At 37.0% G+C, this 17,930-nt stretch overlaps 1 protein-coding gene across 1 annotated transcript in view; it reads right to left on the bottom strand.

Moving 5' to 3' along the window:
- Positions 1 to 17,930, bottom strand: part of LOC127422262 (LIM domain kinase 1-like) — a 98,728-nt gene that overhangs the window by 67,455 nt on the left and 13,343 nt on the right. The gene's annotated exons all lie outside the window — the stretch shown is intronic.

Consider the following 17,930-nt stretch of genomic DNA (forward strand, 5'->3'; position numbering starts at 1 on the left):
GTCAGTTTGTCCAGATACTCAGGTGACATTTCACCCCACACTTCCTGTAGCACTTGCCATAGATGTGGCTGTCTTGTCGGGCACTTCTCACGCACCTTACATTCTAGCTGATCCCACAAAAGCTCAATGGGGTTAAGATCCAGAACACTCTTTTCCAATTATCTGTTGTCCAATGTCTGTTTCTTTGCCCACTCTAACCTTTTCTTTTTCAAAAGTGGCTTTTTCTTTTTAATTCTTCCCATAAGGCCTGCACCCCTGAGTCTTCTCTTTACTGTTGTACATGAAACTGGTGTTGAGCGGGTAGAATTCAATGAAGCTGTCAGCTGAGGACATGTGAGGTGTCTATTTCTCAAACTAGAGACTCTGATGTACTTATCCTCTTGTTTAATTGTACATCTGGTCTTCCACATCTCTTTCTGTCCTTGTTAGAGCCAGTTGTCCTTTGTCTTTGAAGACTGTAGTGTACACCTTGGTATGAAATCTTCAGTTTTTTGGCCATTTCAAGCATTGTATAGCCTTCATTCCTCAAAACAATGATTGACTGATGAATTTCTAGAGAAAGTTTTTTCTTTTTTGCCATTTTTGACCTAATATTGACCTTAAGACATGCCAGTCTACTGCATACTTTGGCAACTCAAAAACAAACACAAAAACAATGTTAAGCTTCATTTAATGAACCAAATATCTTTCAACTGTGTTTGATATAATGACAAATGATTTTCTACTACCAAATTAGCAATTTGTCATGATTACTCAAGGATAAGGTGTTGGAGTGATGGCTGCTGTCTAGATTTGATCAAAAATGACTTTTTTCAAATAGTGATGGTGCTGTTTTTTACATCAGTAATGTCCTGACTATACTTTGTGATCAGTTGAATGCCACTTTGGTGAATTAAAGTACCAATTTCCTTCTGAAACAGCAAAATCTGTACATTATTTCAAACATTTGGCTGCCAGTGTACATTTTTTATCAAAGCAAAAAAGTTATCCAACACCTATATCACCCATGTGAAAAACTAACTGTCCTCTTAAACTTAATAGCTGGTTGTGCCACCTTTAGCAGCAACAACTGCAACCAAACACTTCCGATAACTGGAGATCAGTCTTTCACAATGCTGTGGTGGAAATTTGGCCCACTCTTCTTTGCAGAACTGCTTTAGTTCAGACACATTGGAGGGTTTTTGAGCATGAACTGCTCGTTTAAGGTCCTGCCACAGCATCTCAATCGGGTTCAAGTCAGGACTTTGACTAGGCCACTCTAAAACTTTAATTTAGCTTCTTATGAGCTATTCAGAGGTGGATTTACTCCTATACTTTGGATCATTGTCTTGCTGCATAATCCAGTTGCGCTTGAGCTTCAAATTACGGACTGATGACCGGATTTTCTCCTTTAGGATTTTCTGTTAGAGAGCAGAATTCATGTTTCCCTCAATTATTGCAAGTCGCCCAGTCTCCGAAGCAGCAAAACATCCCCACACCATCACACTACCACCACCATGCTTGACCACAGGCTTTTTGTACAATTCTGTGTTTGAGTTATGCCAGATGTAACGGGACCCCTGTCTTCCAAATAGTTCCACTTTCAACTCATCAGTCCACAGAACATTCTCCCAAAAGGTTTGAGGATCATCAAGGTGTTTGGCAAAATTCAGACGAGTCTTAATGTTCTTCTGGGTTAGCAGTGGTTTTGGTTTCCATGGATGCCATTTTTGGCCAGTGTCTTTCTGATTGTTGAGTCATGAAAAGTGACCTTTATTGATCCGAGAGAGGCCTGCAGTTCCTTGGATGTTGTGCTTGTTTTTTTTTTTTTTTTTTTTTTTGTGACTTCCTGAATGAGTCGTTGCTGTGCTCTTGGAGGAATATTGTAAGGTCAGCCACTTCTGGGAAGGTTCACTAGTGTGCCAAGTTTTCTCCAATTGGAGATAATGGCTCTCACTGTGGTTCTTTGGACTCCCAGAGCCTTTGAAATAGCTTTGGTTGATTTTAAAATTCAGATTTATGTCTACAAGGCAATATCTGGTCTCGCGCCCCAATATATCAGTGAACTTCTACACTCTTACTCCCCCACCAGAATGCTCAGGTCTTCTGATCAACTTTTATTGAGGGTTCCTCGTTGTTGCTATAGATCTAAGGGTGACCGTGCCTTTTCTGTGATAGGTCCTAATCTCTGGAACAGTCTCCCTTTCCATATGAGGTCAGCTTTATCATTAGCCATTTTTAAATCTTCTTTAAAAACATATTTTTATTCTGTAGGTTTAGATCATTGAATAGTTTGAAATGGATAAATACATGTTGTTGTATTTTAAATGTTTTTATTTTATTATGTTTTATATTTAACTTTAAATCAATCTGTTTTTATATCACTCTGTCATTTTGTTTGTTTGATCTGTAAAGCACATTGAGTCAAAATCTGTTGTTTTAAAATGTGCTCTATAAATAAAGGTTTACTTGACTTGACTTTATAACCCTTCCCAGACTGATTTCAATCACCTTTTCCCTCATAATTTCTGGAATTTCTTTCGACCTTGGCATAGTGTGCTACTAGGTGAGACCTTTTAGCCAACTTTATGCTGCTGAAAAGTCCTTTTTAGGTGTTGATTTGATTGGCAGTAATCAGGACTGTGTGTGTCTAGTCCAGCTAAACCTCATTATGAATGCAGTTTCATAGATTTGGGGATTTAGTAGCTAAGGGGGCAAATACTTTTTCACACAGGCCCAGTTGGTATTGGATAACTTTTCTACTTGTAAACAAACAACTTATGTTAAATTCATTCTTGAGGTCAAACAAACATGTGGAATGCAGTTCTGCCCCCAATGATGGTATGAAATTTACATGGTGATAAGTATCGATATCGAACAATTTGAAAAAAATATTCTAATAATTTTTTTGGGCCATATCGGCCAGCCCTAGTTAATCCAGGTACATGTTCTACTTGGTGAAATCACGGCAAACATAGATAAAGTCGGGTAAATGACCACAAATTCAAGAAAATAGATACAAAGCATTCAGATGCAATGTATTGTTCATGTTTTGTTTCATTACTGTTTTTTGTTTGTGCTACAACCATTTGCATGTGCATTTGATTTTCTGGCTATGTTGATTAACGGATCAATTGTTAAAGTAAGAATTCAAAACAGAAAATGAAAGTGTTGAAGCCATAGAAGAAAATTCCCCAGAAATGTATTCAATCTAATCTTGAAACTCAGGTTAATTCCTGCAGATCTGTCAGCTGCCTTCATCAGGGGTAAACCGCAGGAAATGCATCTTATGTAAAACAAAACCCTGGCTTTTATAAGTGTGTTTAATGCTGGGTTGGGTGGAATAAAAGCTAATCATTTCACACTTATGCTATTATTCCCTTTTGATTAGAACTGTTGATTAACCAGCCTAACAATTGCTTTATACTGTAATATTGAGTCTTATTGCATTGTGTCTTTGGTGATCACAAACGCAGCAGCTGGCACAAGCAGATCTGTTCGTTCTGTTCATTAACGGGGCACATAAGCGGATCTGGAATGTTCTGGGGAAAAAATAAGAAATGATCCATGATCAGGCAGATTAAAGTGTGTTACAGCACTGACAGACGTAACGGAAAAAAACACCTGCCCTCAACCCCCCCCCCCCGAACACAGCGTGCAGGGAAGATGAGGTCTACAGTTCATACTATTTGGGAAGTTCAACTTCTGCTTTTGGTTTGAAGTTTGTGACTTTGTGGCTGATAATGTGATGCACACAATGAGTGCTAACCTTCATAAAAAAAAATAAAATAAAATAAAGATTTTGACTATTGACATAAAGGTCCACTTTGCAGATTATTCTGGCCAAGGACCACCCACTTAGACAGGAAGAGTCTGATTGACATGCAAAGCAACCAACCACAGTTTGATTTTTGTGATATTTAGGAGCAGGCAAATCTGAAATCTAATAAAATTCAGAAAGCAACATCAGAGCACAACATGAAGATGTGCTCAATCTTGTTTACTTAGTATGAAAGCCCTGATTTACTCCAAAATAACAGGTACTAATTTGCTTGTGCAATCTATCAGATTGTGTGCGCGCTTCATGGGAGTATTGCGGGTGATTTGCTAAGAAAAAATTGCGCAAGTAACCTAACATGCAAATATGTTGGACACATACTTTTCTTATTTATATGATTATATGAAATCATCATAAATTCCTTGTTATTTAGCAAAAAGTTGTAAGAACAGTCAGAATACCATTAACCGTATATGAAACTTTTCTTAAAGTGATAGTTCACCCAAAAATGAAAATTCAGTCATTGTTTACTCACCCCTGTGTTGTTATAACCCTATATGACTTTCTTTCTTTTTCTTAACACAAAGGGAGAAGTTGTGAAAAAATGTTGTGTTCAGTGATGTCATACAATGGCAGTTTATGGTGACCACCTCTTCAAGCTTCAAAAGAACACACAAGTATAATTCAGAAGTCTAATATATTATTCCATGAGACTCATGATTGTTATGAAAGCATACGATAAGGTTTGGTGAGAAACAAACCGAAATCTATTGTATTATTTAGTGAAAATGTTTACTGACTGTTGATCTGCTGTGCGCATTCATGATAGGGCACAAGAGCAACAGTTCACGCAGCCCCCTCGCGACATTGGGGCGTTCAAGCGAAAACTCATTTTGTTAATCTAAAAACAGGTCCTCCACAGTGATAGTAACAACAGAACACAACACAACTGCACACAAAACAGAGAACAGAACTTATTTAACATGTCTAAAAAGTTGTAGTCAAAGAATTGATGCATTTCTATGCCCAGCCTTTTTCACAATGGATGGTTCACAGAGTCCTAACCTGACGGCAAACAACAAGTGATAAAAGGTATATTTTTCTATGGTAATCAGAGTTTTTGTCCTAACCATCTATTGATCACTTGTTTTCTATTTTCGGCATCTCGCGGGTAACTCCGTACGCTGTGAACTGGCACCGGTCCAAAAAAATATTTAAATAATATAAGGATAGTTAATAGCTTGGACTATTTTTGCGCATGATATCAAGTTTTCTGATAAAACTTGTTATCAAGTTTTTTTTCTGCTGGCCCAGATGGGCCAGTACTTCAAAATATTACTTGCCCTGCCAACATGTTCACTGGCCCCACCACAAAAAAACAGTTTTATTTTTAGCAATCCATTTTTATATGTGCCAGAAAAAAGTGATATTTTTCATTAAATGTGAAGTAATAGTAAATATTGTGTAAATGTTATATGTTTGTAATTTTCAACCCATTCTCACTAATGGAGAAGTAAGGCTGTGCAATTAATAAAAAATAAAAATGAATAAATCCAGATTACATTTACAGCTGCAGCAATTAACTACTTGTGAAAAGTGTCAATTACAGCACTCCACTTAGGTCTATTCCCATTGCGATAAAAATGTTACATTTAGAATGTATTTTTTGTCCTTTCTGTTCAAGTGAAAGAATGCAATGATAAATCACGAACGTTTAAATTAGTCTAGTGGCATATCAGTTACGACAACCTAGTATCCTAGAATTGTTGCATTGCTCACTTTACTATATGTTTATTCACAATCAATGTATTGAAAATTTGGGTGAAAATTTCATGCATTAAAGTAATTCAGGAACACAGCTCTCAGCTTGTTTTGTATGTGTAGCCTACATACAAAATAAGTATTTTAATGTAAATTATATTAACAGAATTAATCGCAATTACAATATCAAGGCAAATAATCGACAGATATGTCATAATCATGCACCCCTACTTCCAAATAGGGCTGAAACAATTAGTCGACGTTATCAACAATGTCGACAACAAAAAATTGTCAGCAAAAATTTTCGTTGACAAACAGTTGTTTGATCTCATTTAACGTAACATGAGATCACATTAAACTCTAATGATGACGTGTGAGAGCAGCACTGCAGTTCACACCTGACTGAGGAGAGAAGAATTACACTCTAAACTTTCCAAACAGCTTCAGATGATGTAGATCACAAAGTATGAGGGAATTATAATAAATACAAAATAAGTAAATACTGAAGCACTCTCGTTGTGGAATAAGTAAAACCATGTGATTATACTGTAGTGTTGGTAGCACATCCTGATAGGTAGCATATATTTTCAGGACACTGGAGCTGCTGAAGCAAAACCTGCATGTCGAGCATCTTTAAAGATGTGTTACATCTTTAATGCAGTTATATTTAATGCATTAGCTTTATTAAAGTTCAAATAATACGGAAGCAGATCATGTAAATAACTACAAACTCTGAAACGGTCATTTCTCTGTGCGGTCAGCGCTTCTTCTATAAGTGGTGTGAATGTCCCGATCTAAGGGGGAGAGATTGAAACTGTATCCGGTTGATGCACACTCTGTCACGGGACACTCGTCCCTCGAGCGCACACGCTTAATGCAGCTAGATTATAACGTGATGGCTCGCGACTTACTGAATCATAATACAGTATATATGTCACTGTGCATTTCTTATCGTGAAGAAAATTGGCAAAATGCAGCTTTATTAATAAGAGAGTTTGTTTTTTGTGAGTTAAAGATGGATAGAAGTGAACAGAAAGGTGAGAGAGGGTAGTCTTTGCGCCATTATACATGGCAGCAAAATATGTTTTTGATTTGTTGTTTTGGCTTGTTTTCCAATATAAATACCTAAAACTCCTTTAAAACACGTACATTTACTTTAGCAGCTGTACTGCAGAACAAAAAAAAATCTGAGAATATTGAATATTAAAAATACAAATATTTTAAAATATCTAAAAATCCTTTAAAAAAAAGATGTATTCACCTGAGAAGCAGCATATCAGATATTTAGACTTTAGAAGTATTTTGTCTTTACTGCACTCAAAGTATAACAAAGTAAAAAAAAAAAACACATACAAAATACACTTATATTTAAGATATTCTTACAGTCTCTTAAAGCAAGTCTAAATATCTTATATGTTGCTTCAAGTAAATGTATTTTAAGACAATTTAAAATGGAAAAGACAAAAACACTTTATAACAATAGGAATTTTTTGCAGTTAATTTTTTACTGAATTAAACTTAAATATGTTTTTCCATTAATTCAGTGAATGTCATTTAGAGGTATTTTTAAAAGATAATTTTGTCCTCTTTATTTTTTTGCCAGAGAGCAAGAGCGAGACAAAGAGAACAAAGAGCAGAGGAACAGTTCAAAGGACTTATTAACAATAAATATTCACTTCAACTGTGCTGGCAAAGACTGAGGATCCCGGCACCGACTGCAGTAGCCTGGAGAAGTTTGTGAATGCACGAGCGCCTTGGCCCCGCAATGGGCACATCCGTGAATAGTGTGTTCGTAGGCTAGTGTGTATGCGTTGTGGAAGTCAGGAGCAGATTCGTAGGAATCCTCCATTGAAGCGTAGTGAGGTGCAGAGAACAGCGCCCAGCAGACTGGAAGACAATCACTCTCCCGATATGTGGGCAGAGACAAGGAATCCTCCGTAGAAGACTCGTGAGCGCAGAGAACAAGCGTACAGCAAACTGGATGGCAACCACACTCCTGACATGCGGGCAGAGATGGGCAACCAAACAGACACACGAGACAGGACCAACTAGGCAGAGAGAGTGAGGTAAGTACTTCACATCAAACAACAATCTAACAAAGATACTGAGAACACAAAGGGCTTAAGTAGGGAGTGAATCAGTGGAAAAACAGGTGCTGCTAGCACAATAATTAGTGGCATGATCAGCATTACCCTGGGTACAATCAATGTTCCCATGGAAACACTGATCATGCACACCAGCAGCGCCTGTGAGACATGAGGGAGAGAAAATAACAAAACACACAGAGCTAAAGAAAATGTACGTTGTTTTAAAGGAGTTTTAGATATTTATATTGGAAAACAAGCCAAAACAAAAACTTATTTTGTTGCCGTGTATAATGGGGCAAAGACTACCCTCTCTCACCTTTCTGTTCACTTCAATCCATCTTTAACTCACAAAAAAAAAAAACTCTCTTATTAATAAGCTGCATATTGCCAATTTTCTTCACGATAAGAAATGCACAGTGACATATATACTGTATTATGATCAGTAAGTCATGAGCCATCACATTATAATCTAGCTGCATTAAGCATGTGCGCTCAAGGGATGAGTGCCCCCCTGACAGAGTGTGCATAGCCTAGTACGGTACTAATTAAAACTAATTGAACAATCTTTTATTTCATTACATAAAATTCAAACACCACTTGCAAAGGTTGCTGGTTCTTTGAATTGATTACCGAGAACTGGTTCTTAATACAGCACTTTTTTTTAAATACCTGAACCATATGATTGTTATGACTTTTGTTTCCATTAGTGGTTCATGAACATGCATTTTTCCATCAATGCCGATAGAACACCATACTAAAATCCTCTGACAGGATTCCCTGCAGCACTTTACATAATCTACATACGACACCTTTCTTTTGAAACTACAGCACAAAACATTCATCGAAATAATGTTTTCACTTTTTGTTTTTGTGTGTGTTTAGAATTTTCATTTAATATTAAATAATATCAGTTATTGGATTGCATTTATGCTTGTGGAAGTCTTTGAAAAGTAAATAAAAAGTCTGTGTAAACTAAGGGTGGGCGATATATTGAATATGAACTGTATAATCACGATGATTTTGCTGACGATATTAAATTAAGCAATATCATGTATAGCGCAATGATTTTGAAATGCTTTCTATTTGGCCATATCGTTTCATAAAGAGCATCAGTTGACTAATTTCACAATCCTTCAGGGCTGCACAGTTAATCCAAATAACATCAAAATGGCTTTATGGTCAATTGTGATTTTTAAACTGCAAAAGACTGCGATGAAAGACAGATAAACATGTCTGTGGGCTGGGGCTCATGGGTTTGTGTTTTTAGGGCTTTTAGTGCTTTTCACGTGAATTGTGAAATAAAAGTAATGCAGGTTTTAAGCATTCGCAATCCCAAACACAAGTAACTGCTACAAGTTATTCTTCAAATCTACAAAGGTAGCACAGAATAACAGGAAAGGAGGAAATGACAGCATTTCACCAGATGCAGAACATTGTGAATGACACACAACACTTTCCATGTCAAATAAAAGCTCTACGTGAACGTGACGTGTCAAAATAAAAGCTCCACCTTGTTCATTCACAAAAAATGCTTAAGTAAAAACTATATGAAAGTAAATAATGCTTTTTATTAAGCTACTATGCAGGGTTAGGGAGTAATGGAATATATGTAACGGGATTACGTATTAAAATACAAAATATAAGTAACTGTATTCCACTACAGTTACAATTTAAATCATTGGTAATTAGAATACAGTTACATTCAAAAAGTATTTTGATTACTGAAGAGATTACTTTCCATTTTATTGTCATTTGCTTCATTTAGTCTATTTAGTTGGAAATCATTTATCCATTTAACTGGTTTAATTGTACAGCACTTTGGTCAACAGTTGTTGTTTTGAAATGTGCTATATAAATAAATGTGGCATAAGTGATGCGATCAGAGGAGAATTTCATCAGCGGTGAAACACTTTCTTATGATGTTACATTCACACGAACAGACAGAGGACCCTTTTACACAGTTATGAGTGAAAAGGTGGATATGATGTGATTGAGGAACTTCCCCTTGGTAGCTTAAGTGGATATACAGCATTGTGGCAGCGGGGGCATGGTCGAGCGTCCGTCCAGAGAGAGAGAAAGCAGTAAGGGTGCTTGCACCTGAGCTAGATTATGTGTAACACTTGTTTCTAATTCCAGTGAGCATGGGGAGAGCGGCGTATAAACAGCCACGCCACCAGCAGAGAGGGAGAGAGTCTGGCACAAGTAAGGCCACGGTGCTCCTAAAGCTGCTATGTTTAATCTGTTATGTTTGTGAAGCTAATGTGTTTAAGTTACTAGTGCTTGTGAAGCTAATGAGTTTAAGTCTACATGCCTGTGAATCTGACGAGTTTGTGAAGTTGTAAAGCATTGAAGTGGCCGATTAAAAGTCCTACCTGCGCCTGGAAAAACCTGCTTCCCTGTGTTCTCCTTCCCTTCTGTTTGTGAGCTGTTACAAGCATGTTAATACATTTTACCAGAAAAGAATTAGAAACACTCTGACAGATTAAATATAAATCCAATAAATTACGATTTCAATGATATATGATTTGTCAATATTTTTTTTATGTGGTTTGGGTATTTTTACAAGAATAAAGGATGTTTATATGAGAAATTCTAACCAACGTAGCCTATAGCATCATCAGGGTTTCTGCATGTTCGAATGAATCAAATTTAAGACGTTTTAAGACTTTTTAAGGCCAAATAAAAGAAAAATGTAAGACCACTTTCGCCCAAAAAACAAAACAAAAAAAACATTAATTAATTAGCTGGTAAATACAAAACCACTGATGCTACTTGGATGACTCTGGACATGTTTTTCATATTTTATTGTGCATTTATGTGTTTTCTTTTTTTAAGTAAGTTAATACAACATTAAGAATCCATGTAGCCCATATTGTGACCCTTCTCTGTAGTCATTTGCTTTCCAGCAAGACGTGACACAATAGACCAATGCTTTGGCAATGTCACAGCTTAAGTAAAACATGGAAGTGGTGGCAAAAACCATGCGTAAAAAGTAAACATTTATCGGATTACATTGTTGAAAAATTATTCCGAGGGCTCTAGTTGACTTCTGTGGCTTCAAGATCCTCAACAGAGCTGACTGGACTGAGGAGATCATTTCAACTCACAACTTTGCAGCATAAATTTATAGCGGACATGATTACAAGTTTGTTATTAACTCATCATTATAGTAATTGTATCGCTAAGAATATGTTTGTATTTATGATGGTTTTGTGTCATACTTTTGTTTAATCCTCTAATCTGTCAAATCTAACACAACAGTCACCACTTACTGCGCATGCGCTGACATTTTTGTAAATAAAAGGATTGGTCTATAGACTTTACTCACAGTAGCACCATGTTTGATTTTTAATAGGAATGGAAACGAGGCTGTGAGGGATAGACTTACCATTTCTTCAATGCATGCATGGTGTAAATCTGTAAAAAGCTCCAATATCCCATCTGATTTTCCACAACTCATGTTGTCTGGAGATTTTTGTCTATTGAGTGTCCTTGAAAAGATATTTATCCAATGTTTTGTCTGCGGAATGATCCAAAAACACTTTAAACTGCAGTACAGCCCATTGAAGAGACTGTACGTCTATCCCGCACAGCCTCGTTGTCATTCTTGTCAAAAATTAAATATGGCGCTGCTGTGAATAAGGTCTAGCATGTGCTGAAGAACATTTATATATTTTTTTTCTTGGCAGATACCTTTAATAAATACTTTAACAGGTAGTTAAAGGGCAGTTCATTTAAAAAATCTGTCATCACTGGTCACCCTTAAGTCTGAATGAATTTTTCTCTGCCATGGAACAAAAAAGGAGATGTTAAGCAAAACGTTTAGTCTCATTCACTGTCACTACATCTTTTTATCATTCAGTGAAAGTGAATGGTGACTGAAACTCCCTGATATCTCCTTGTGATATCCACTCAAATAAGAAAGTCATGCAGGTTTGCAACAGCATGAAGGTAAGTGATGACAATTAAAATTTTTGTGTGAAATATCTCAAATAAAAGTCAAAACTCGTCAGTTACCTTAAAAATGGCTGTTTAAAGTTGACAAGATGTGTTGAAAATGTTAACAGATTAAATTATGAAAGAGAACTGTGTAATTAGTTATGATGTATATTGAAAACAGATTATATACTAAATATTAAATATAATATATTTTCATATTATGTATATTATTAATATTATAATATGTATATAATTATATTATTATTGTTTTGTATATTATTACAATTTTTTTATTTTTTATTTACTGATTCAGATGGCAGAGAAAATACCTGTATATGTCAGATCTAGAGAGATGGAGATGAGAGATATAACAGGTGTAACTCTGCAGCTGAGTAGTTCTGTTAGCTTTACAATTCTTGTCAAAGGTAATGTGAAATAAAGAAGCGCCATGATTTGAAAGGCGTCAAAAGACGATCCAACCTTGAGCGCTTGCAAATTGCAATGTTGACAGCTTTGTCAATTATAAGCAGAAGCGACAGTGTTAGCGTATCGCTCGCTTACAGAGATGCATAATAACGGCATTTGCATTTCTGACTAATGGGTTTCTGAAGGTTTATACATGTGTAACATCGTAAATGTAAAAATGTGCTTCCCTGTGTGCGCTCACACTAAACTCAAGCATCAGCTGCTAAAAGCACAGGAGAGAGAGAGAGAGATGATTATGACTAGAGCAGATTCTGCTGTTTTAAGCGTCTCCTCTATTCACGCCCCAAAATTTAAGACCTCAGCAAACGAAATGTAAGACTTCTTGTAATTTATTTAAGATATTTAAGACTTTTTATGGCCTTAAATTTTAAAAAGTAAATTTAAGACTTAAGACATTTTAAGGACCCACAGGTACCCTGATCATATAGAAAGCTACAAATAATAGATTTCTTCCTCATTTTATGAACAGAATTAACATAAGATCAGGAAAAGAAAAATACACTCTGTGAGGTTTTGAAGAAAGTTTGAAGCATCAAAAATAGTTAACCTTGTGTAAATTGCCATGTGAACAGTTAGCTTTATGCTAAGCTTAAATGCTATTTCTAGCCATCACATGCACCCGTTAGCAAGCGCGATTTTATTTTCTAAAGAATTATATCAAGAAAATCCACATTAGATCTTTTTTTTCTCTAGTAAGACCTTTGATATTAGGGCAAAGATGTACTTTTTTTAAAACCTTAATTTTAATGAGAATTTAAAAGATTAGATATTCTGTAAAATATCTAAAACATTAGAAATAAAATAAATTTACTTGAGAAGATATTGAGATACTGTACAAGATATTTAGGCTTTTTCAGAGAATTATTAATGTATTTTTTCTTAATGTAGGTGTAACAGATAAAGGATGGGCAAGGAGGAGGCAGAAACCAGCAGAACAGTAAACATAACTGTAATGATATAAACGAACTTAAAACAACATAAAACATGGGGGCCTGGGTAGCTCAGAGGTAAAATACGCTGGCTACCACCCCTGGAGTTCGTTAGTTCGCCAGTTCGAATCCCAGCGCGTGCTGAGTGACTCTAACCAGGTCTCCTAAGCAACCAAATTGGCCCGGTTGCTAGGGAGGGTAGAGTCACATGGGTAACCTCCTCATGGTCGCTATAATGTGGTTTGTTCTTGGTGGGGCACTATGTTTTATCATGTGCGCTCAACAAGCCAAGATAAGAAGCGTGGTTTGACGGTCACAGACACAGAGGCAACTGGGATTCGTCCTCTGCCACCCGGATTGAGGCTACGCAACCACGAGGACTTAAAAAGCACATTGGGAATTGGGCATTCCAAACTGGGAGAAAAAGGGGAAAAAAACAAAAAAACAACATAAAACATAAACGGACACAGGCACACAACGCAGCAGAGAGAAACGTCTTTCTCTCTTGAACCAGCGTCTCCAGCTGCCCCTTATCTCGCTCTCCCACTGATCAGCTGATTCCACGCTAGCCATGCTCCATCACAGCCCTGCCACGCCCTCCTCCTCGCCAGGGCTGCCCTTCTGGCCATTCTGTCAGCCGGTGGTCCACCTCCTGCGAACCTGGGGGAGAGACGAGGGGAGGCGTGGGGAGAGGAGACACAGAGAGAGAGAGAGGAGAGAGAAGAACTTGCTCGCCGGCTCCCAGACGCGCTGCCACCCAGTCCTCAACCACTCCTCCGCCCTCTGGCGGAAACCGGCAGAACAGTCAAAATAACTGTTATGATATAAATTACCTTAAAACAACATAAAAAATAAATGGACACAGACACACACAACACGGCCGTGTGCATCTCTCTCTCTCTCGAACCAGCATCTCCAGCTGCCCCTTATCTCACTCTCCCGCTGATCAGCTGATTCAGTGCTGGACGTGTTCCATCACGGCCCTGCCATGCCCTCCTCCTCGTCACACTAGGCTACTTGCAAATTTTTTAGTCAAAAACTAGTGAAAAAAATCTCCCAGTGCTGAAGTAATCCAACAGGCCGTATCGCCCAGCCCTAGCGTAAACAAACTTTTTGCAAACATTTTATTCAATTTAGGTATTTCTGGTTTGTTATATCTGCTCTGTCGAAATCTAAACTGATCTCATCATTTGGCAATAGGCTGCTGACAGCAATAAATGCAATAAAAATAGCATTTCTTATTTCCAAATAATTCTTGCTCGAAAGTAAGAATCACTAATTGAACTGTTAAGGAATCGGTATATTTAAGAGTAATCGGAAACGAAACAGGAATCATTAAAATTCCTTATGATCCCCATTTCTACACTGTAAAACAATCTTGTTGTTTCAACTTAAAAAATTAAGTGTTCATGATGCCTTAAAATTTGTCAACTCAAGAGGGAAAGTTGTGTAAACAGAACATAAAGTTGACAAATCAATAGTACTTGTTAAATGCATGACATCTTTTGAGGTAAACTTGACTTTCTTAGTTCAATCAACTTTGTTTTGATCCAATTCAAATTGAATATAGAAGTTCAATTACTTATATTACCATTTAATACCATAGAGGTTGTTACAGCTATCCCATTATCAGGTTTTAAATAAAACTGCCACTTGGTGGTAAATGGCCAGTTGACGATCTGAGACCAACATCTGTCCCTCTATCATATTCTGACTTCAAGGAGCACACAAATCACAATGGTGACAATCATCAAACACATCGAGTACAAAGATGAGCTTTGAATTATTGCTACATGACAAATAACAACCAACAGTGTAAACAAAAGCAGCAAACAGTAAAAAAAATGAAAAGTAACACTGCAATTTGCATAATTAATTTGTGCCGCAATGCATGCTGGGATTTCGAATAAGTGAGCATGATGTGGGTAGTACTCTTGACCTATATTTTAGATTTCAGTTGAATAGTTTTTCTAATTTCAATAACATCACAAGTTCAGCCAACAAAACTTGGAAAATCTCAACAATAGCAGTAATTCTAACTCTACTTTTGAAGTTATGATAACTAAAAGGTAAAATTATTACTAGTTCAAACACAGGCAGGGTTCACTCATAAATTAAAGTTACTGTTTGACATCATGACCCTGCTGTGACCTAACTGTGCTATGACTGAGTAAAGCATGAACCCCAGAATTCTGTGATTTCTGAAAGCAATTGGTCGTTTTATCTGATTGGATTAACGTAAAGGCCTATAACTTGAATAGCTGCATTCCAGTGGTTATTCGCTCGAGGTGGATCTGAGATGTGTATGTTGTGCAACATTCAGGGTTTTTGTTTTGACAAGCCCATTACAATAGTGAAGTATAACTGTCTGGGCTCAAAACACAAACACACTTTTTCACACATATTCAATAGCACACAATGAGCCTTTAATTTTCATCCGTTTCCACACAGACTCTGATGATGAAATACTTCCTTCTCGACAGTTGTTGCAAAGAATTGTGCAACTCTTTACAGTATTTTGCCCTGACAGATCAGAAGAAGTCGATAAAATCCTGTGGCCAGACAAAAGCAGTGGCACAAAACACAGAAACGATCCCTATCACTCACTGAAATCCATTGTGAAAAGTGCCGCGTGGATTTCAGGATTCCCATGTCGGCACAGAAGAACAGCTGACCAAACATGCTCTAATGGATTATTGGGAAAGGAGCAATTATAAGGAAGCAAAGTTCAAAACAGAGCTGCTAACAGCAAACACAGACAAAGGCCGTTCTGTTGTCACTGCTGTAAGCATCTTATTTCCTCTGCTGAGGCGCAAACATGAGTTCTACATCCTGCATGTGATCGGCATTAATGGGTTTGAGGAAACACAGACAGGAAGAATTCAAGTTCAATTTCCACATTCAAGATCTAATAAAAAATAAACACTAGTTCGGCATCCTTCTAAGGCAGCATCCTAACTTGACCGGACTTACAGTTGAAATCAGAAGTTTACATACACTTAGGTTGAAGTCATTAAAACTCATTTTTTAACCACTCCTCAGATTTAATATTAGCAAACTATAGTTTTGGCAAGTCATTTAGGACATCTTCTTTGTGCATGATACGAGTAATTTTTCCAACAATTGTTTACAGACAGATTGTTTCACTTTTAATTGACTATATCACAATTCCAGTGGGTCAGAAGTTTACATACACTAAGTTAACTGTGCCTTTAAGCAGCTTGGAAAATTCCAGAAAATGATGTCAAGCCTTTAGACAATTAGCTTCTGATAGGAGGTGTACTGAATTGGAGGTGTACCTGTGGATGTATTTTAAGGCCTACCTTCAAACTCAGTGCCTCTTTACTTTGACATCATGGAAAAAATCTAAAGAAATCAGTGAAGACCTCAGAAAAAAAATTGTGGACCTCCACAAGTCTGGTTCATCCTTGGGAGCAATTTCCAAATGCCTGAAGGTACCACGTTCATCTGTACAAACAATAGAATGCAAGTATAAACACCATGGGACCACGCAGCATCATACCGTTCAGGAAGGAGACGCATTCTGTCTCCTAGAGATGGACGTAGTTTGGTGCGAAAAGACAAAATCAATATCAGAACAACAGCAAATGACCATGTGAAGATGCTGGAGGAAACAGGTAGACAAGTATCTATATCCACAGTAAAATGAGTCATATATCGACATAACCTAAAGGGCTACTCAACAAGGAAGAAGCCACTGCTCCAAAACAGCAGAGGCTGTGGTGCACTTCACAAAATAGATGGCATCATGAGGAAGGAACATTTTTTGGATATATTAAAGCAACATCTCAAGATGTCAGCCAGGAAGCTAAAGCTCGGTCACAAATGGGTCTTCCAAACCTCCAAAGTTGTGGCAAAATGGCTTAAGGACAACAAAGTCAATGTATTGGAGTGGCCATCACAAAGCCCTGACCTCAATCCGACAGAAAATTTGCGGGCAGAACTGAAAAAGCGTGCGCAAGCAAGGAGGCCTACAAACTTGACTCAGTTGCACCAGTTCTGTCTGGAGGAATGGGCCAAAATTTCAGCAACTTATTGTGAGAACATTTGACCAAAGTTAAACAATTTAAAGGCAATGCTACCAAATACTAACAAAGTGTATGTAAACTTCTGACCCACTGGGAATGTGATGAAAGAAATAAATGCTGCAATAAATCATTCTCTCTACTATTATTCTGACATTTCACATTCTTAAAATAAAGTAGTGATCCTAACTGACCTAAAACAGGGAATGTTTTCTACGATTAAATGTCAGGAATTGTGGAAAACTGAGTTAAAATGTATTTGGCATATTTTAAATGTAAGGTGTATGTAAACTTCTGACTTCAACTGTATATCACCTTTCCAATTGTTTGTGATTAATAGATAATGATCTGGGCCTTGTTTCCCAAAAGCATCATAACTTAAGTAGTACTTGAAAATGCTCGTAGACTTTCAAGTGCTCTGGAGTAATTTACATTTATTCATTTGGCAGATGTTTTTATTCTTGTCTCCTCTTCCTCTTTGACTCTCGCCAGCACAAGTTGTGCAGCACCAAACATGCAGCATTACTGTCACCATTATCACTTTTGGGAGTAATAAGAAGACCTCTGCTTTATTGGTGAATGTCCCTAAAGTGCATCTTCCAAACGTCTCCTTATTTTGCGCTTCGTGATAACACATTGAACCTCGTAATATTCAATGAATGCATGTAATTAGCAGGATCATACAAAGGGCCTCTGCTGTCTTTACTTATCCTGGAAGCTTTCATACAGAGAGGAATTTGTGAAAACAAAATATTAAAAATGCACACCTGATTATGGAAGCAGTCTGTGTAAAAGAAAATATCATTCTGCACAAAAATATTGTAAAAAAATATGCAGTTAATTAGGTCAAATATTTAAGAACATATTTGAAAACAAATAGCGACATTTCTGAGTAGCGAGGTGGTAGCTTCGCTAGTTCCTAAAT

Source organism: Myxocyprinus asiaticus, chromosome 31 (assembly GCF_019703515.2).
Source record: "Myxocyprinus asiaticus isolate MX2 ecotype Aquarium Trade chromosome 31, UBuf_Myxa_2, whole genome shotgun sequence".
NCBI classification, from domain to species: Eukaryota; Metazoa; Chordata; class Actinopteri; order Cypriniformes; family Catostomidae; genus Myxocyprinus; species Myxocyprinus asiaticus.